Below are 20,577 nucleotides of genomic sequence, written 5' to 3'. Positions count from 1 at the left end.
CCGATGCCAGTTCTACTCAGAGCTGGGCAAGAAAATTTTTGTGTTTCTTGTCCCTCCTTTGACCCGTCATTTTAGCCCTCAGGCCCTGATTCATTATTGTGATCTGATGTTATTACCTGGTGGAGGGTCATAGTGCCCCTTTCTAAAAAGTGTAGGCCTGTTCCTTGGAAAAGTGCACACACAGTTTTCAGCTTCCAGTGTTAGGAAGTTTCACAGACCTGGGAACACCTATGTCTGCCCCTGCTGCCTTCCTTTGCCCATAAAGTGGGGCCAGGTGGCCTGTAGGGGTGGATCAGAGGGTACCCCAGAATATCAGGGCAGGGGCCCAGAGTCATTCTGAAGACAACCCAAGGGTCCACTAGCAGCCCCAGCCCTCCAGTGGATGCATTTTGCCACCTCACTTCATTGACTTTTTTGTTTCTCATCATGAAAGTAGCACATGCTCATTATTGAAAATGTGGGAAAAGCAGAGATGTGAAAATGATGTTTTTTTTCCTTTAAGAGTACTACTTTCTCTGGTTTCTTCAAGACTGCTATTGGGTCTGGACCCAAGACTTGCTTCACACCATCTTGGCAAAAAGGAAAGAGCACTGGACTAGGAGTCAAAGAGCTGGATTTTTGTTCAGCCTCTGCTATGACCAGCTTTTGTTGTTTCTTTAATATTTGTAGAGCGCCTTCTGTGTGTGTAGGTGTTTTTTCTCCCTATGGCCCTCCCGTCTCCCTCACCCCCAGGACCTTGGAGTGGAGTGAATACAAAGGTCACTTCAGGGTATAGGCACTTGTGTGTGACTGTTTAGAATCACTCACCCTTTGTTTCCTGTCATGGTTTCCTCTTCTATAAAGTAGAGGCATTGGCGTCTATCTGTACATGGTGAGTGACAATGACATAATGTACATAAAGCTATAGCATGATGTAAGCATAAGGTATTTGTATGGTTGTTGTTGCTAATAATAATAATATCCATCAGCAAAGCATTTACTCAGCCAAATCCCGATACACTGGTACACTGTTTCCTCCTCTGTAAAATGGGAATGAAAATAGGACTTAGCTCATAAGTTACTATCAGGATTCAGTGGGTTAAGTTACTTAGAACGGATGGCTACTTAGAATGCCTGGTGCATGTTAAGAACTCAGTAAACATTAACTAGTTGAACAGGCTGTAATATTTGTTCCAGCCAAGAAAAGACTTTTTAATGGTGCAGGAAAAATAAGATGGGAATAGGCATGGCAGGGAGGAAGAGGGGTACTTGCTGTTTAATTCAGCTGGCAGTGAAAGAATTATTGGAAGCCCTTGAACTTGTTCTCAAGGCTTACTGAGTTCGAGGGGATATTTTAAGAGTAAAAATCTCCAGACCAACTTACAGTAAACTAGAAGTGACAAGAAGCCATTCAGTTAATAAGTGCTAAATTGGATGGTTTTGATATTGAGACCCGAAGAAACTTTGTAGAAGAGAGATCAATAAAGCCAGGAGCATTAGAGCAGGTGAGTCTGGGAGAGGGGTAAATAACTCTTCTAGTTCTAAGAGCAAGGACTTTGGAGTGTGACAGTTAAGCCCCTGGTCAGCTGCTTACTGATTGTGTGACCTTGGGCAAGTTTCTTCACTTCTCTAAGGCACAGTTCTCTCATCTGGAAAAAAAAAAAAAAAAGTGGATTGGGGGGAGATAATAATAGTACCTACCTCCGAGGGCTGATGAGAAGATTAAATGGAGTACCTATGAAAAGCTCTTCTCTGCGTGCCTGGAGCATGGTGAAGGCTCCGTGTGAACCAGTATTTTTCTTTATGAAAAGTCACGGGCAGCACGGAAGCACAGAATCTTGGCAGTAAGGAATTGTAATTCTATTTTGAAATTTTCCAGAGAGGGAGCTTACTGCCTCATGAGGCATTTTTGAATGAGGCCAAAAAAGGAAACAAGCATATCCTGGGGTTTTTATGAGATGCCAGGTATGTCCTAAGCATGTCACTAAATCCTCACAGCCACCCTATGATGAAGTACTATTGCCCCAATTTTACAGTTGGTCAAGGACAAAGAGAGAGGGCCAAGAACAAAGAGAGGGCTTTCCTGGTGGCTCAGACTGTAAAGCGTCTGCCTGCAATGCGGGAGACCAGGTTTGATCCCTGGGTTGGGAAGATCCCCTGGAGAAGGAAATGGCAACCCACTCCAGTACTCTTGCCTGGAAAATCCCATGAATGGAGGAGTGTGGTAGGCTACAGTCCATGGGGTCACAAAGAACCAGACAGGACTGAGCGACTTTACTTTCTAAGGACAAAGAACTGAAGCCAACTTTCCCGTATCTCCTACTCTTTGCTTCCAGGTCTGGAGAAATATTGTGTAAATCTAGACTCTCTGAAATATTTGAAGATGGTCATCTTGTCCCTTCCCCACCTTATCTTTTCTAAGATAATAGTCCTTGTTCCTTACATAACTGTTTTCAGGATTCCTGGAAGACTTTTCATTTATTTGCCAGAACTCTTTACTTGTGATCCCTGAATGAAACAGGGGTGCAACAGAGAATGTTCATTTACTCAAAATCAAAGGTCCAACTGAAAAAGAGTACCCATTAAGGTCCCTGGACATGGATAGAGAAAGGAAGAGATGGAAGAGTGCCAATACTTGAAAGCAAAGATGCGGGTCGTCCTCTCCATTGGGGAGCCACAGACTATTTCTGAAGGAATCAGTTCAGTTCAGTTGAGTCACTCAGTCATGTCCGACTCTGCAACCCCATGGACTGCAGCACCCCAGGCGTCCCAGTCCGTCATCAATTCCCGAAGCTTGCTCAAACTCATGTCCATCGAGTCGGGGATGCCATTCAACCATCAATTCCTCTGTCGTCCCATCTGAAGGAATGGGAGGGGGATTTTTACTTCCCACTCCCAGCCTCCCCCTTGCAGCATTTCAAGTCTGGTCTAAATGAGTGGGGAGGGGGTACATTCTTGAAACTACAGGAAGTGGGTTGGAGGTGAGAGGATGTTAGAAGGAGCAAGTTTGTGGTCTCTCCAGCTTTGCCATGAAGATTCTGGCTGGAAAGATAGATAACTGGTAAAACTTACTATTATTATTTTTTTTTAAATGGAGAGTGTTTACCCTTAGGTGAGCATCATAAATGCTCTATACTAAGACCCTGGGGGCAAGAAGATGGGAAACTGTGGGGAGAAAACCACCTATAAGTGAAAAGCCCACAGCCTCTGGGTAGAGATCTCTGGCTGCTGGTTTCTCCCCCTTCCCTCTCAATGTGGTTCCTGAAGATGATTTCCAGACTCCAGTCTTTTACCACCTTCATGGACTTCACAATGTATTGTGACACCTCCTCTATCATCCTGAAATCGACTTTACAGAGACTCATTAAAAACAATAAGCAAAAAAAAACCAGCCCACATTTTGTCTTAAATTGTCGTCCCTGAGGTTTAATAACCTAATTCAATTTTTTTTGTAGTAGAAATTAAAATCTATGACAATTCAGATGGGAAACTCTCATCTGTATACCACCTACAGTCTCCTCTCCTGCCACCAGGATGCCAACTTGTGCATGGAGAAACAGTGATTGGGTTCTGGAATAAAGGAGACTGGTGTCGAGCCCAGACTCTGGAAGTGGCCAGCAGTGTAGCCTTGTACAAATGGCTTAAACTCTTCCAAGCTACAGCTGCTTCTTGAGTAAAGTTGGGATAATTAAGAAGTTGTAAAGCAGAAACAAAATAATAGAAGTGCAAGTACCTTGTAAAATGCTTGGGCTATTCCTTTTATCAGTAACTTCCTTGCTCCTGGGGAAGGTGGGGCCTGGTATCCTACCTCCTCTGGGCTAGAACTAGTGGAAAAACATTCCTAAAACATACAGACTTCAGAGCAAGAGCAGTGCCCAAGGTTCTACCAGCGCTCCGCACCTGACCTCCTGTGGGACTTTGTGGGAGTCACTCCTAACCCCACCCCCACCCCATCCTGAACACACACACACCTTCCCTGCCCCAAAGCTCCATTTCCTGTTTAAAGTGGGAAGAGTTATGGCAGTGCTTCTCAAACTTGATTGTGCATAAGATCACCTGTTGTTCAGTCGCCTGGGAGCCTATTGAAATGCAAATTCTCCTCCTAGGACTGGAGATTCTTCATTTCCAACCAGCTCCCAGGTGATACTGATGCTGCCGGCCACAGCCCACACTTGGAATATCAAGGAGTTACTGTACTTAACTCCTAGAGGTTTTGAAAGGCTTAAATTAGACAATACACCCTAAACATTTAGCCCAGTGCTTCCTTCAGGGACTTATGCAATAGATGTCAATATTATAGTGATTGGTGTATATGGCACGCGGGGTGGGGGGTGGGGTGGGGTGTTGAGAGGTAACCCCAGATAGAGCAGGAAAAAAAATGAAAGTGAAAGTCGCTCAGTCGGGTCTGACTCTTTGCAACCCCATGGACTGTAGCCCTCCAGGCTCCTCTGTCTATGGAATTCTCCAGGCAAGAATACTGGAGTGGGTAGTCATTCCCTTCTCCAGGGGGATCTTTTTGACCCAGGGATCGAGCCCATGTCTCTGTCATCGCAGGCAGATTCTTTACCGTCTGAGCCAAAAGAGAAGCCCAGATAGAGCAGAGGATGATGAGAGTTCTTTTAACTGTGAGTTTGAAAAAAGTAAGCCCTAGTTTTATGACCTCTGCCATAGCTGTGTGAAGTGAGTTTGGCCAGATCTCTTGACGTTTCTGAGCCTCCAAATACCCCTCTGCAAAGGGAAGGGTGACTGAATTAGATGGCGTCTAAGAATTCTCTCAGCTTTAAGTCCAAACTTGAGGCCAGTAATCTCTGCACACCCCCACCACTAAAGGACACATAACAGGCTTGACCTTGGCCGTAACCTTGAGCCACATGTGTCGCAGGGATGGGTCTGCTCTGAGCCTGCCTTGATTGCAGGGAGGATGAATAACTGGAGAGCCCAGCTTGGCATTCCTTGAGCTCTGAGTGACATCACCCCCGGAAGCCTCTGTTCCTTGGGCCTCATGCAAGGTGTTGTCTGCTTGGCAGGGGGAGCAGGGAGGGGGGGCGATGATTTGCAGCCTGAACGGGAGCAGGCTTGCTGCGTGCTCAGAAAATGGATATAAAAGGAGGCATTTCAACATTCCATCCCACTGCTTCACTGCACTGGAGGCGAAGGTAATTCACGAGCAAGCTCCTTGCAAGCATATATCACATGCAGCAGACTCCAGCCCTTCTTCATATCCCTCCAGACTCCAGGCTGGAAACCAGGGGGCCAGAACCTACAAGAAACTTGCCCCTCAGTGGAAGAAATGGGCATCCAGCAACCTAGTTCCTAAACGAGAAGAACAGAGATGCTTGAGTTCCAAGGCTGTAAGCAGCCTGCCAGTGCAACCCCTTTATTAACCCATGAGTCCGCATTAAGCCCTCACCATGAGCAAACATTTATTGAGTACCTGCTAAGCATGTTCACCTGAATAACCAATTTAACCTCATTGCATCCCAGTGAAGAAAGCCTGATGCAGATAGGGGCATCCAGGTTCAGAGAGGTTAAGTGACTCGGTCCAGGGCCACACAGCAAGACATTCAACAAGTTTCACACCTTGGGCAGAGCCCAGGTTAACCTGACACCCTCCCTTCCTCTGTTATGAACCTGTATCAGAATCCCCGACCTTCATGGTTACTCTTGATTATTGACATTTTCTTTTCTCGCCTTGATCGACGAGCCAGCTCTTAAGGACCCTGTAGCCATAGTGCCCAGCCTGACCCACAGCTGACCCTAGTAAGACATTTTTACTCAGTGAATACTTGAAATGGGAACTCAGGTCCTGGCACTTTAGGGCTCATTCTGAGGCTGAGAGGGGAAGGAAGAAGAGCCCAGGACTTTATTCCTGACCTCAGGGGCTTATTGTCTGGTTGTTATGGACCCAAATCCACATCTTGAAAGGGAAAGAGGGTCCTTGAATCAGGCTAGGTTTGATTACAGATTCAAGGGGCTGGTATATCCAGAGGGCCAGCCATTAGGGTGGGTCAGGGAGAAGGGAGAAGTAAGAACTGAAACCATAGAGGATTTACACAGGCAGAGTTGAAAAGGCTCCGCCACTGCAGGAGGAACAAGGGAGGAGGAGGCAGGAATGGCAGGTGGAGGCGGCCAGGTGTCCTCTCCAGGGAGAAGGAGGCCATCCCAGTCGGGGGCAGGAAGACTTTGGGAACGATAAGGAGGTTAGGTCTAGGAAATAACGCCTGCTTTGTGCAATCAGGTCCTGTGCCTATAAAGTCTAAAAATGGTGATTACCCTTTGACCTAGTGATTCCACTTCTGGGAAATGATCTTAACTAAAATCTCCAAAACACGGGGGAGGTAAAGCTATATTCACAACAGTGTTCATCACAGAGCTATTTATACGAAGGTAAAAATGGAAGCAGCCAAAACATTTCTCATAAGAAAATAGTGAAGAAATCAAGAGACTAGTGAAGAAATCGGCATATCCAACAGCCATTACATGGGATGTTTTCAAAGATTCTGAACATTCAAAATCAGTTATGTTACAATGTTGAGGGAAATGGCCCGTTACAAATAGTAACAGTGGCTGCGTTTATTGAGTGCTGTTTCCTAGGCATTCAAGCTTTCCATATTTGGCCTCATTTAATAAATACAACCACTCCAGTGGGGTGGAATGACTTTCATGGAACAGTTTCGTGGCATGAGGCTCTCTCAGGGAGAGGTGGAAGAACTGGGATTGGAGCTGTGGTCACACTCGAGTGTGTGCTGACCACTGCCTGATGTAACATGACCGCTTCTAGCCAGGAGACCTGACAGCAATATATCAAATATTAACAATGGTTCTTTTTTGGGGGTGGGAGGTCTGGGGGGGGGTGATTCCTCCCTACTTTCTGTATTTTCCAAATTTTTCCTTATGTAGGTATGATATGCTTTTTGTATCTTTTCCATATTTTCAGTTACTCATTTTGCTTATCAGGGCTTCCCCAGTGGCTCAGCAGTAAAAAATTCACCTGCAATGCAGGAGACTCTGGGTCGGGAAGATACCCTGGAATAGGAAATGGCAACCCACTCCAGTATTCTTGCTTGGGAAATCCCATGGACAGAGGAGTCTGGTGAGTTACAGTCCAGGGGGCTGCAAGAGTCAGACACGACTTGGCTACTAAGCAACAATTCTGCTTATCATTTTGCAACATTTTTTTTTTTTTTTCCATTTACCAGTAGGTCTCAGTGATCTTAACATCTTTCAGATGTCCTTTATTCTTTTGTGGGGAGGGGAGGGGTCTTAGAACATTTCATGGTACAGATTTGGCATACTTTTTCTTATCTGTATTTCCTATTGAGGGCCATCCTAATCTAGACCCTTTTGGACAGAGGGTGGTTTGTTTGTTTTTAGCAGAAAAGAATAAACTAGGGGGGAAAGTACTTCTAGGTGGCTCGGGCAGATTGGAGTTAGAGGGATTTAATTAGGGGTTCCAGATTTGAGGACAATCCCTGTTGGTAAAAATGACTGGCTGGAGTGAGCAGTTCTATTTGAAGGATGAGTTTCTCTGCAGTCTTTGGTTTCCAGTAATAATATCCCGACACTTACCCTCGGGGCAGTTCTATCAGCTGACCCCCCTTGGCAGGAGTAGGGCTTGTCTCTCTGGGGGAAGTTATAGATTAGGATCCCTCCTGCCCTGGATTCATATTGACATGCAGCTTCATTCTGTTTGGCTGTGGGCAAATCCTCTTCAGGAAGTCAGTTATTCCAATGCCTCTGGGCTACCAGGATGTAGGACTGACTCCACTCCATTCACTTCTACCAACTTCCCTGGAGGTCTTTTATAACAAATAGAGTTTGAAAAACCGGAACCTCAGCCAGTTCCTTACACCTGCTGTGTGGCCGGCAGCCAACTGCGTTAGGGCTCTGGGCTGTGTGCTTCATTTACATGAAATCAGGGCCCAGAGTTTCAATCAGCTCCAACCTTCTCTGGCGATTCTCTGAGGCCTTAGGGAGAAAAACACAGGGCTGACTCTGACTATCTGTGTGATCCTGGGTAAGTTAACAACTTCTCTGAGTATCAGTTTCTCATCTGTCAGGTGGGGGCAGTGAGACCTACATGATAGTGTTGTGCAGATCAAATGAACTACTGTCATGAGGTTGGCATCTAGCACAGTGACTATGCCTGGAAGCTCAGCAATGAGTTATGGGCATAATCCTTAAGGATCCTAAGAAGGCAAGCCTTTTGGCTCCCTTTAGCCCAGCCTGCGTTGAGATTACCTAGGACTGTCCAGGAGAGCTTATCTTTGAGATCCTCTGATTCAGGGCTGGTGGTTTAATCGCTAAGTTGTGTCCGACTCTTCTGTGACCCCACGGACTGTAGCCTGCCAGGCTCCCCTGTCCATGGGATTTCCGAGGCAAGAATACTGAAGGGGGTTGCCATTTCCCTTTCCAGGGGAGCTTTCTGACCCAGGGATCGAACCCTACTCCCCTGCATTGCAATCAGATTCTTTACTGACTGAGCTACCAAGGAATGGGAGGGAAGCCTATTCATTTCCCAGTCAATGGGATGGTACCCTGAACTAACTAAGCTAAAAAGCAAGAACTAAACAAATAAGCTCCCACTTCTAAAGGCAGTTCCTAAAGCTGTAAGAGTCCAAATTCATCCAGCAGCTGTCTGGCCAGCATCCTGTATATCTCCTACTATATCCATAGATTTGTCTTCATCACATCACTCCATCCTTAGCCCCTGCAGCCAGAACATCAACCTAAAGCTTCTAAGAGTGGAGGCATCACTTAGTGAAGATCTGATCCAAAACGTATTGTAATATTAGACAGTGAAAAAATTAAGTGAAACAAAAGGTTTGGGACAACTATTGTAGGAAAAGAAAAAGCCCATGTACATACTGCTGGTATAAGAAGTTCCCTAGTATAAAAGCATTATCAGCTAACAGCAGCCTCTTTGAGGGGGTTGGGGGACTCTCTTCTTGTTTACTTTTTTTTTAAATGTATTAAAAAAAATTGTTTTGACTGTGCTGCACTGCATGCTGGGTCTTAGTTCCCTGACCAGCAATCGAACCCATGCTCCCTGCCATGGAAGCATGTAGTCTTAACCACTTTATTGTTTGACTTTCTGAAAATGAACACATCTTTTGAGAAAGGCAGTTATTGCAGCGGTGAGGAATGAGGGATATGTTGGAATCAGACCATCTGGTTTGCCTTCAAACTCAGATATGTGTCTGTGGATCAGACAGAAGCTCTTGCAGCACATATGTAAAGGTGAGACAAGAGCAGTAACACAACCAACATCACGGGAGTGTTGAGAGGGTTAAACCAGGAGATGCACATGCTTAGCACCATGCCTGGCATTCAGCAAACACTCAGGGAAGGTCAGCTGTTATTATTACTTGTATAACCAAAAACAACACACATGTAAATGTTTATATATGTAAATGTAGGACAGGGGTATTCTGAGGCGGCCCCTTTCTTCCTATGGTACACTCAGCCCCATAAAAAGTAATGTGAGAGAGGAAGAAAGAATAGGGAATGACTGCCTGTTAAACGGCCAGCTCTGAAAGTGCCCCACGCAATGTTCTCTGTTCTCACAAGAGGAGCAGTTAAAGAAAACACTGGCATGGGAGAGGGGGAAACGTTTAATAGGAGTCCAGCAAAACGATTACAGGCCACCCCCAACACTGCCCCAGGGACGAGCTGGTGACAGGGCTGGAGAAGAGACACAGGTTTGTCCTGTCTCCTGAACTGGGAGCTTCTGGGGCAGGAAGGAAGTAGAGCTATCCAACTCATTTGCTTGTTCAGTGAGTATTTACTGAGGGCTGGTGGTCTGCCAGCCAGTAGTTCTAAGCCCAGGGATAGAGCCTGTACAGAGAAGACCAAAGCAGAACAAAAGACCAAACAAACAAACAAAAGCTCATCATCAGAGCACTCACACTGTAATGGAGATAGATAGACACGAAACAAAATGTGTAAGACCTGTAGCCTGTGGAGCCGCTGTAAATGCCATGGATAAAAATTGAACAAGGAAAGTGGTAGGGGTTCCTGGGAGAGTTACCCAGGAGGTAAATTATGGGGAGTGAGTGAGCTGGTGTTCTTTGGAGCTCAAGTCTCTGCAGATTTCTGAACCCCATCCTTATTAAGAGTCTCCTTGAGTCCCATCGGAGATCGCAAACCAGGCGTTTCTCTGATTGTATGTGGAAGGCCCTGGCTTGGGGAAAACTGAAGGCCAGGTCAGGCACTCTGACTCTATGATGCTCCCAGGAGAAAGCCATCCATGCGCTGCTTTGAAAGGCGAAAACCAGGGGAGTCTGGTCTGAGCATGGTTCACACTGAAGCAGGCCTTGAGTGGCCTGAACGTCAGGGGTGAAGGGGGTGGGCATGGCGAGGGTTGTTAAACTGTGGCATTTGGATCCTACCACAGTCTCTGAGGTGGTCTGCTGGAGAAACACAGGTGGGTGTTTCCAGACAGAAGTCTGGAATCTTAAAAATACTGAGATTCCCACCCAGTGAACCACCTACTTATTTTAATAATAATGGCTGCATTTTATTGAGCACTCACTGTGTGCAGGGCTCTCTGCTGAGCAATTCAGATTTACTATCTTCCTTTAAGCCTCACAACAACTTGGTGAAGGAGGTAAAATTCCCATAAGGACACTGAAGCACAGGCGCAGTGGTTAGTGGCAGAAATGGGGCAAAGACCTAGGCTTGCCTGACGCTAAACTGAGTCCAGAAGTTGTACCCTGCATTGCATCACTCCGAGGCTCTGCTGGTCACTTCCAGAGCTAGATTGCAAACTGCTTGGGGCAAAAGTTGGCTCTTAGGCTGCCTGCACTCCTCGGACAGAATTTTCTTGAATTAACCTTGCTTTCCTTCTCAGAAGCAGCTAAGAGAGCATCCTCTTACCTTTCTCCCCAGCTATTGAACCCTTAGCCCCTGTAATCCTGTCTCTTCCTCCTCCCTCTGTCTAAGCAGAGCCCGTCTTCCCTGAGCTCCTGGGACTCAACTCTCTCTGCTTGGGGCCTTGTATTTGAGTTTTCAGCCTTCTCTTTCCTTCCCTTCGATGAGTTCCTCCTGGTTTGTGAGCTAGCTCCTGGCTGGCTTCTCCCCATCTGCCTCCCATGAAATAGTACATAGTAGACTTAGTGAATTCAAGGGGAGCTGATTGATAGCATTCAGACTCTAGATTTCTGTGGCCATATACCAAGGACTGTCTTTTTTTTTTCCTTTCCTAATTCACATTCATTTTTCATTTTTATTTATTTTAAAATTAAAGTACAGTTGATTTACAATATTATATTAGTTGCGGGAAATCAACCCTGAATATTCACTGGAAAAACTGAAGCTGAAGCTCCAGTGCTTTGGCCACCTGATGTGAAGAGCTAACTCATTGGAAAAGACCCCGATGCTGGGAAAGATTGAGGGCAGGAGGAGAAGGGGATGACAGAGGATGAGGATGGTTGGATGGCATCACCAACTCGATGGACATGAGTTTGAGCAAGTTCCAGGAGACGGTGAAGGAGAGGGAAGCCTGGGTGCTGCAGTCCATGAGCTTGCAGAGAGTTGGACATGACTGAGTAACTGAGCATGCATACACGCAGCAAAATAATTCAATCTGCCTACCTCAAAATTCTCAGCTTAATCCTATCTGCAAAATCTCTGCCATATCAGGTTATACTTGCGCAGGTTCTGTCATGAGGGGGGCATTCCTCAGCTACTCCCACCAACATGAGCAACACTTGATTTTGTCTCCTAAACCTGCTTTTCCTCTACTTTCCCCATTTAAGAATATGATACCCCCATTTACCAACCCAAAACCTGAGGTCCTCCTTGATTCCTCTTTCTCTTGTGCCCGACCCCCGCCACATTTACATATCCAAAATAGGTGTCTTTTCACAGAAACGTTTCCTCTTCTACCATACAAGAGATCTGGGTTCTATCCCTGATTTGGGAAGATCCCCTGGAGAAGAGAATGGCTACCCACTTCAGTATTCTTGCCTGGAGAATCCCATGGACAGAGGAACCTTGGTGGGCTACAGTCCATAGGGTTGCAAAGAGTTGGACATGACTGAGCGACTAACACTTTCACTTTCACAGAAATGTTTCCTGTTCTGCTACCCTCATCCAAGCCCCCTTTGTCCCTCACTTGGACTTTGGCAGTAGCCTCCTAACTGGTCTCTGTCCCCATTCTATCCAGCCAGTAGTCCTTTCCCTAAGTAGCTGGTGATCTTTCACCTGCTTAAAAGCCTGCAGTAGCTTCCCATCTCAGAATTAAATCCATTCTCCTCACCTTGGTCTGCAAGGCCACACATAATCTGGGAGTCTTCCAGACCATCTCTTGTTTTTCCCTCTTGCCCACTTAGGTAGATGAGCTTGGACTACTTGAGAGTGTTTTCTACCCAAAACAGCAACAATGCCATCCATTAACTGACCTCTCCTCCTTTGTCTGAGTCACACATTTAATCCTCACAGCAACCCAAGAGAAGCAGTTGGGGTTGGATTCCAGAACAAAGATTTCACTCAAAATAACATCACTATTAATAAATGTCCCCCTGCCCCTCCATCCTCATTTCCCCTACTCCCACACCTTCCCTGCAGACCCTGATCAAGGTGCTTTGAACTGTGGGAATTGTGCCTGATACACCACGTCCTTAGCACTGGCCACTGGCAGTGAGGCTCTACAGAGAAAATCCAAGTCTTCAACAGACTTATCGTAGGTGACTTCAATCACAAGGAAGGTGATGCTAGTGAAACCTCTCACAGGAAGTCCCCCTTGACTGCATTAGTCCCCAGAGTTCTTACTTTTCTTTCCAACTTGCAGCTTATTTCATTTACTTCCAGGCAGGCCTTGCAGAGGTCATTATCACTTCACTTGTACGTAGAATATAAACTCCTTAGAGGGAAGGGGTTTTTGTTTGGTTTTACACTGCTGTATCCTGAGCACCCACAAAAGGCCTGGCACAGGGTAGGCACAGAAGTACTGCTGTGGCTAAGTCGCTTCGGTCGTGTCCGACTCTGTGCAACCCCATAGACGGCAGCCCACCAGGCTCCCCCGTCCCTGGGATTCTCCAGGCAAGAGCACTGGAGTGGGTTGCCATTTCCTTCTCCAATGCATGAAAGTGAAAAGTGAAAGTGAAGTCGCTCAGTCATGTCCGACTCTTCGCGATCCCATGGACTGCAGCCTACCAGGCCCCTCCGTCCATGGGATTTTTCAGGCAAGAGTACTGGAGTGGAGTGCCATTGCCTTCTCCGCATGTTAGTCTAGGGCATGTTAATATAATTATCTCTCAGTATCCACAATGGACTGGCTCCAGGACCCCTGGATAGCAAAATCTGTGGATGTTCAAGTCCTTTTTATTTATAAAATGGTGATGTGTTTGCATAGCCTAAGGAAATCCTCCTGTAGACTTTAAATCATCTCTAGATTATTTATAATACCTAATACAATGTAAATGCTAGGTAAATAATTGTAAGTACAATGTAAATACTACGTGAATAGTTGCTGGAAGGTAGCAAATTCCTGTTTTGCTTTTGAAGACCATTCTGGAATTTCTTCTCCCAAATATTTCCAGTCTGCAGTTGGTTGAATGAGCAGATGCGGAACCTGCAGATCTGCACCTTCTAACAGCCTCCTCTGGTTTCTCTTTCTAATTCTAATCCACTCCTGGTGAACATCCCACAAGGTTCTCCCTAAAGCAGGGCCTCTCACAGCATTACTGACAGAAGTGTTAGGTGGGTGAATATATCCTATTTGCAACCCACAGAGACTGGAGTTGGTCTGGGTGAGGCCTTGTCCTGGCTTCCAGGGATACAGAAATGATCTAAATAACTGTTTACCCTCTAAACTTATGGGGTAGACAGAAGACCTGCATGCTCACATCAGACTCCATCAAAGGAAGGAGGTGGCCATCAGCAGGGAGGCTGGACCTGCTTGTTGAAAGTGTGCAAATGGAGTTTGTTGCTGAGTCCCTGGTGCGACAGGCAGACGTGGGCCTGTGGGGAATAGAGAGCTACCATCAGACAAAACTCAGGCACACACAGGCTCTGGAGCCCCACTGCCTGGGTTGGTCCTCCACTACTCACTAGTTATGTGATCATGCCTGAGTTATTTACTCTAAAGAAAAGTGCTGACTTCAAAACCTGCTGCAGAGATTTTGATCTAACAAGTCCAGGCTGGCTAGGAGCCTGTGTAGGTTTTTGGTTGGTTGTTTGTTTTCCCAAGCATCTCGTGATTCATTATAGATGGGCCACAGACCATGTCTTGAAAAGCACTGGCTTGCAGGCAGAGATCATGCCAATCAGCAAACCGGAGTGTCAGGCTCGTATGTCAGTGACATTTTTCAGTATAAAATCATGAATTGTCATTCACCCAGTAGATGCCATGGAGAAGGCTTCAGGACAGCAGCCAAGGAGAATATCCAACAGGCTCTGTCTCCCCAGGCCAGCCCAGGATACTCCCCAAAGACGGGTAGCAAGGGACTCTGCAAATGTTTATTGATGGTCTATCAATAGACCTATCCATGATGGTCTATCAATGGTCTATCTAGCTAAACTCCAACTGGCTAACTCCAGTCCCTCACACAGGTTCTGGGTGAACCACAGAACCCCAGGGAGGACCAGGTTGGTAAGGGGGTACAAGAGGTGGTACCCAGTTCTGGTGACTCCATGGCTTGACTTGAACCAGCACCTCATGCCCAGGAACTCTGAGAAGCCAGATGTAAATAAGGCCATGAGAGAGAGCAAACCTCTCTGATCCTTAGTTGAAATGCATGGCCTGAGTTTTATAAGGGTGTTCTTCATCTATTCATTCCACAAATATTTAAGTACCTGTCAATGTGCCATGCTAGGGTAGGCATACAGTGGCGAAACAGGTGTCTGTACTCAGTAACCTTATGTTCCAGAGGGGAAACAGATTATTAATATAAGCAAATAAAATATATAAATTAATATAAAAGGGTAATAATGAAGGCAAAAGGAGAAGAGGGTAGCAGAGGAACAGAAGGTTAGATAGCATCACTGACTCAACGGACATGAATTTGAGTAAACTCTGGAAGTTGGTGAAGGACAGAGAAGCCTGGCATGCTGCAGTCCATGGAGTCGCAAAGAGTCAGACATGATTCAGAGTCTGAACAACAACAATAATGAAAGGGAGATCATAAATGAGAGTAATTGGATGGAGAATAGGGAGGTTACATTTTTAGTAGGGTGATCAGAGAAGGTTTTTTTGAGGAGATGACATTTATCCAAAACCTGGATCAAGAGGAGTGAGCCATGTTGGATCCAAGGTAAGTGTATTCCAAGCCAAGTCCGTGAGGTGGGAAACTGCCTCAAATGCAGGGTGCTGTGCCTTCTACAGTGTCCTCAGCGTGGGGTTGTTTAGCCTCTGTGTGACCGTCTGCACTGTCAGGCGCTCACAGCTTTCACCTCAGGGACGCTAGGTTATGAAATCATGTCATTATCCTCTGGAGAAGGAACTGGCAACCCACTCCAGTATTCTTGCCTGGAGAATTACATGGGCAAAGGAGCCTGGAGGGCTACAGTGTATGGGGATCGCAAAAAGTCAGAAAGGACAGCCGACTCACACTGCCTGTAACTATGACAAACATTGATGCAGAACCTCCTGCCAATCATGACCTTTTCTCACATGGGTCTCACACTCGCCCCTCAGATGGGTGCCTCTCAGGTAGGTATGACACTGTGTTATGGGCATTTTCCTGACTGGGACTCTGGGACTCAGAGAGTGAAGCACGTGGCCCAGGTCCCAGATGTGTCAAATGTCAGAATAAGGATTTGTATCCTGGGCAAACGCCAGAGCCCCGGACTCATAATGGATATGTGGCGCTTGTTGAGTTGATGTGACTAGACCCCCCTGCCCCTGTTCCTACTTCTCTCTGAGGCAGGGACTCTTGGGCCTGCAGGCCCCCCTCGTCTTAGGCCACTAACATGGGCGCTGGGCCTGCTAGACCCTGGTCCTACGCTGAGGGTCGCCCCTCTGCCATGTAACTAGTGTGGGATTCCTGAGAGCTACGACTTGGGGATGGTGAGCCAGATCAGCTGGGCTGGAAACATCCTTCTAGGCAACTCCTTCTAGAGGGAAGAGCTCCTGGCCCCACGCTGCGCTCTGTTCCCAGCTGCCTCCAGCCTGCCCCCTCCACGGCCCCAGACGTCCGCTTGACTCAGCCCGAGCCTTGTGTGGGGGCGGCCGCTGGGCTTCCGCAATATCCTGTGTTCTGCCGTCTACCTACCTTTTTTTCCATTCCCAGGGAATCCCTCCCATCAGGGTTTGTTTTTACACCCTGGAGCCGACTAGCCCACAGAACAATTAAAATGGCTCCCCCAGGATCCCCCGGAGCCATTCCTGCCTTACAGTCAGCCTCCTGCCTCCAGGGTCTGGCGGAGCCTCCCTTCCTCCCTAAGGCCTCAAGTTCTGCCCGTTGTGCAGCCTCCAGGTTAGGACTTTCTCTTCCAAAGAGCCTCACTGTGTTCCGCACACCCCAACTCTTATTCCCTTTGCTGTCTGAGCCTTGGGAGTGGACACCTGTCATGGTTGTCTGCCCTGTCGTCCCTTCTTCTGCTTCCTCTGACGACATGACTCCATTTTTTCTGGGTAACCCTCCCATTCCCGCCCGCCCCCCACCTGCGTTTTCCTCCAATCACGTTAATACCCTTTCTCCTGGCCACTGTGATTGGCCCAAGGGTGGACATAAGACCCCAAACAGGTCAATTGGAATCCTTGCCTGGGACTTTATGAATGGGATATACAGGGAGAAGAAATCCCCCTCTGCCTTTGGGTTTGCCAAACTGACATGATGCAAGCCAGGCTGGCACGGTCCTCATCCCTTCTCTTCCTCTTACCAGATGGAAGCGCCCCAAGAAAGAGGCCAACACACAGAGAGAGGCAGGGAGAGTGAGGAAGTGAGTTGCTCGTTATTTGAGTTTTTAGAGTTCCTGGTTCTGGCCTCACCTGGATTAATGAGCCAGATTTACTTAGGTATTATTTACTTACTACTTACTTTTGCTTGAACTAGTTTGCATTTGGTTTTGGTCACTTGCAACGAGTTCAAACAGTCATTCATTCATAAGGTTCTTTCTTGTACTATGACATACAAAATACCTTTTCAGGGGTCTGTGCTTCTGTTTTTTTCATATGATTGGCAATCTCCTTCAGACCAAGAGTTATTGCCTTCAAATGTTTTCAATATCAAAGAATATGCATTGATATGCAGTGAATAAAATATAATAACAAAACAAACATTTGATAACTGCTATGAGGTCCAAGAACTAAAGCATGACTGAGATCACTGGCCCTACCTGTGGGCTCCTCCCCTCTTTTGTAAACTGTCTGCCCCCTGTGGTAACAACGATCCTAAATTTTATGCTCAGTCTTCCTGACTCTAAAAAAATTTTAAGATGTATTTTTTTGTTTCCTTAAAAAATATTACTTAGCTCTGCTTCTTTTTAAGCTTTAGAAAAAAATGACATAGTATATGTAGTCTTCCGAAACTTGCTTTTTAAACAATTTATTAAAATATATCTGATTTATAGTTTTGTTAATTTGAAACTATTTAAAAACTCATCAGCTGTCTCTAAGATTCATCCATCTTATTGCATATAAATATAGTTCATTCCATTTCGCACTGCATAATATTACATTGTGGGAATAACCCATAACTCACAAAGTATTCCTTCTCCTGGTAGTGGACATCTGAGTTTTTCATAGCTTTACTATTATGAACATTGCTTCTTTAAACATCATTATGCACATCTTTCACACAGGTGCAAGAATTTTGGAGGTATATAACTAGGAGAGGAACTTAGTGTGCAAGTTCAGCTTTTGCAAATGGTGCTAAGTTATTTTCCACAGTGGTCACACTTACTTCTACTCCCCATGACCAGTATAAGACCCCCCACTGCCGGTGTCCCAACAGCACCCAGTAGCCCTGCTCTGATTCTCACATGGCGCCTAGCGTGGTCTTTGATTTGTCATGGGCTCAAAAAATGGTTTATTTACTGACTGCTTGAGACAGAGGAATGGATGGGCTGGATGGGTAGATGGTATGGAAAATGGTGGAAATTTCCAGAAAATTGGAGGAGTAGAGACCATCTTCATCCAGAAAGATGAACTGGAAACTCTAGTATCTCAGAGAGTCAGTGCCAGATACAGACCACACTCTGGGCTTCTCTGGGTTGATGCCCTAGGACTCCCTTGAAGGCCTTCATGGTTGCCTGAGTCTGACCTTCATGGCTTAGCAAACCCTCACCTTATGCACACAAGCTTCAAGGATGAGCCTGCTTTGAGAGCCTGGCCCTTCCCATCTTGGAACATTCCATGTTTTCAAATTGCTGCGCAGTGAGTCTGAGAGGGTGATCTTTGGAAACCCACTCCTTTGGGCAACCTATCTCTGTCTAATACCCACTACACTTGGATGGGCCCTAATGTCAGTTTCAAAACAGTCACACTTCCCTGCCCCCTTACTCTAATTTTTTCTTTAAACTTTTTTGTTTTCTTTGTTGTTGTGGTTTGTTTTTGTTTTGTTTTAAAAAAAGCCAATCTTAGTTACATGTTGGGACTTTCTCTCTGGTTTCAGTCACACCTGAAATTCACAATCTTCACAGACACACACACACACATACACACACACCCTCTCAAAGTGCACATTCCTTACTTCAAATCCAAGGCCTATGAGAAGAGTTTTTGTCGAAGGTCAGCAGCTCTGATTGCATTTCTTTATTTAGAACATTGTTTTCTCTGAAGCTGATTCCATTACCTTTGAGTTCACGGAAATGGAGCCCATTAGAAAAGTCAAGAGGCTCCCAAACAGGCTTAGAGTGTGATGCTAAACTTAGGTTCGTTTGGCTACTGTGGCTTATTGACAGGGACCTTTCTCAATTTTAATGGAGCCTGCATCTTCCTGCTTTGCAACCGCCAACCTTCATGGTGGGAAGAGAGGAAACTTGGGGCTTTGGTCCCAGATGTCAACATCCACTCTTATCTCTGCTCCTAAATTCCCTACTCCTTCAGAGAGTGGCTGACCTACTTCCCATAGCCTTGATATGGCTGTTTGACTCCCACATCCAGTGCTCAGGCTGGCCCAGGCATGCGCACAGAAGAGGGAGCATTTTGTCCCAGGTCCTGGAAGAATGGGTTTATAAACCTGATCATTGAAGGGTCTCTTGGCTTCTGACCTGCAGGTTCACTTCCCCATCTTGATCGCCAGAGCCTGAGTGTCTGCGTAGGCAACCACAACCTTGCCTGGCCTTAGCTTCCTCACTCCTGGTCTTGCCTATCCTGTTCCCAGCTGGACTTTCTGTCATCCCTCTGGTTCACAGCAGTGCTGGGACACTGGCTCTGTCCTGGAGTGAGTGAATTACGCTCTCTGATCTGCAGAATGAGGGTGATAAGACCCACCACACCAATGAAGGTGGACTCACACTTGACACATGCAAGTTGTCAGGTGTCATGAAATTGGCAAAAATGAAACATTTGGATGATGCCTTGTATTGACATTGTAAGGGGGTTACTGTTAGGGTCAGCAGAAGCTAAGAGTAGGGAGTGAGTTGGTCCATCTGCTCTAAATAGCGATTTGCCAATACTTATTCAAACTGGAAATATGTAATTATCCCTTGAGCTAAAAATACCATTTCTATGAATTTATCCAGTAGAAATACTGAAGACCTACATATGAAGATGTTTGATGCTATATTGTTGGTATTAGCCAAAACCTAGAAACCATCTAAATACCCACTTTCCTATATGATACAACTTTGTGATGGTGTAACATGCAGCCACTAAAAAAGAATGAAATAGTGATTCATATGCTCTGTGATCAGTTGTATCCAACTCTTCATGAGCCCATGGACTGAATCTCCTCTGTCCATGGGATTTCCCAGGCAAGAATATTGGAGTGGGTTGCCATTTCCTTCTCCAAGGGATTTTCCCAACCCAGGGATCGAACTCAGGTCTCCTGTGTCTCCTGCATTGTAGGCAGATTCTTTACCTCTGAGCATATGGCTTGGGGGAAAAAAGATACGAAACAATTTACTATTCTATTTCCATGTTTGAGCAAGCTTCTGGAGTTGGTGATGGACAGGGAAGCTTGGCATGCTGTAATCTGTGGGGTTGCAAAGAGTTGGACACGACTGAGCGACTGAACTGAATTGATTTCCATGTTTAAAAATAGGATGTGTGATGTATATGTATTATATGCTGAGAATGTTTCTGAAAAATTAAAAATGAATAGATAACAGAGAATATGTTCTAGGGATAGAGATAGGGTGGAAGGAGATTTGTCTCTTGCTATGTGCTCTGTACTCTGAAGGTTTTTATCATGTGTATGTGCAAGTTAAACACAATTTGGAAATAGAAAAACAAATATAGTAAGCTGTCTCCTGTTTTAATTGCTTCCAGGTTCTTATTTCTGGAACACTGATCTGTCACAAGTAGTGCCTCTGACAATGGCCTTTTAAGAAGAGAAAGACATCATATATGTTAGGGAACTGAAAGGAGGATGAGAGATCCCCAGAATTTGTCCCTGCAGACTCCCACCCAGGGCTGCTGGTCTCCTGTGGCCTTAAGCCCAGGAAAAACAGTCCCCAGTCTCCTAACCCTGCCACATAGCTAGCCAC

At 45.9% G+C, this 20,577-nt stretch overlaps 1 long non-coding RNA gene across 1 annotated transcript; it reads right to left on the bottom strand.

Annotated features, from left to right (window-relative positions):
• Positions 1–1,618: 1,618 nt before the first annotated feature.
• On the bottom strand, positions 1,619–13,484 carry LOC122709156. The gene is made up of 3 exons (XR_006345423.1): positions 13,360–13,484; positions 2,423–2,426; positions 1,619–1,628 (listed from the first exon to the last, which is right to left on the bottom strand). It is a non-coding gene; the product is annotated as an uncharacterized LOC122709156 (long non-coding RNA).
• Between the last annotated feature and the right edge of the window lie 7,093 nt (positions 13,485–20,577).

Source organism: Cervus elaphus, chromosome 15 (genome assembly GCF_910594005.1).
Source record: "Cervus elaphus chromosome 15, mCerEla1.1, whole genome shotgun sequence".
Classification (NCBI taxonomy): domain Eukaryota; kingdom Metazoa; phylum Chordata; class Mammalia; order Artiodactyla; family Cervidae; genus Cervus; species Cervus elaphus.
The sequence above is the reverse complement of the archived record's forward strand: the minus strand, read 5'-3'. Positions and strand labels throughout refer to the sequence as shown.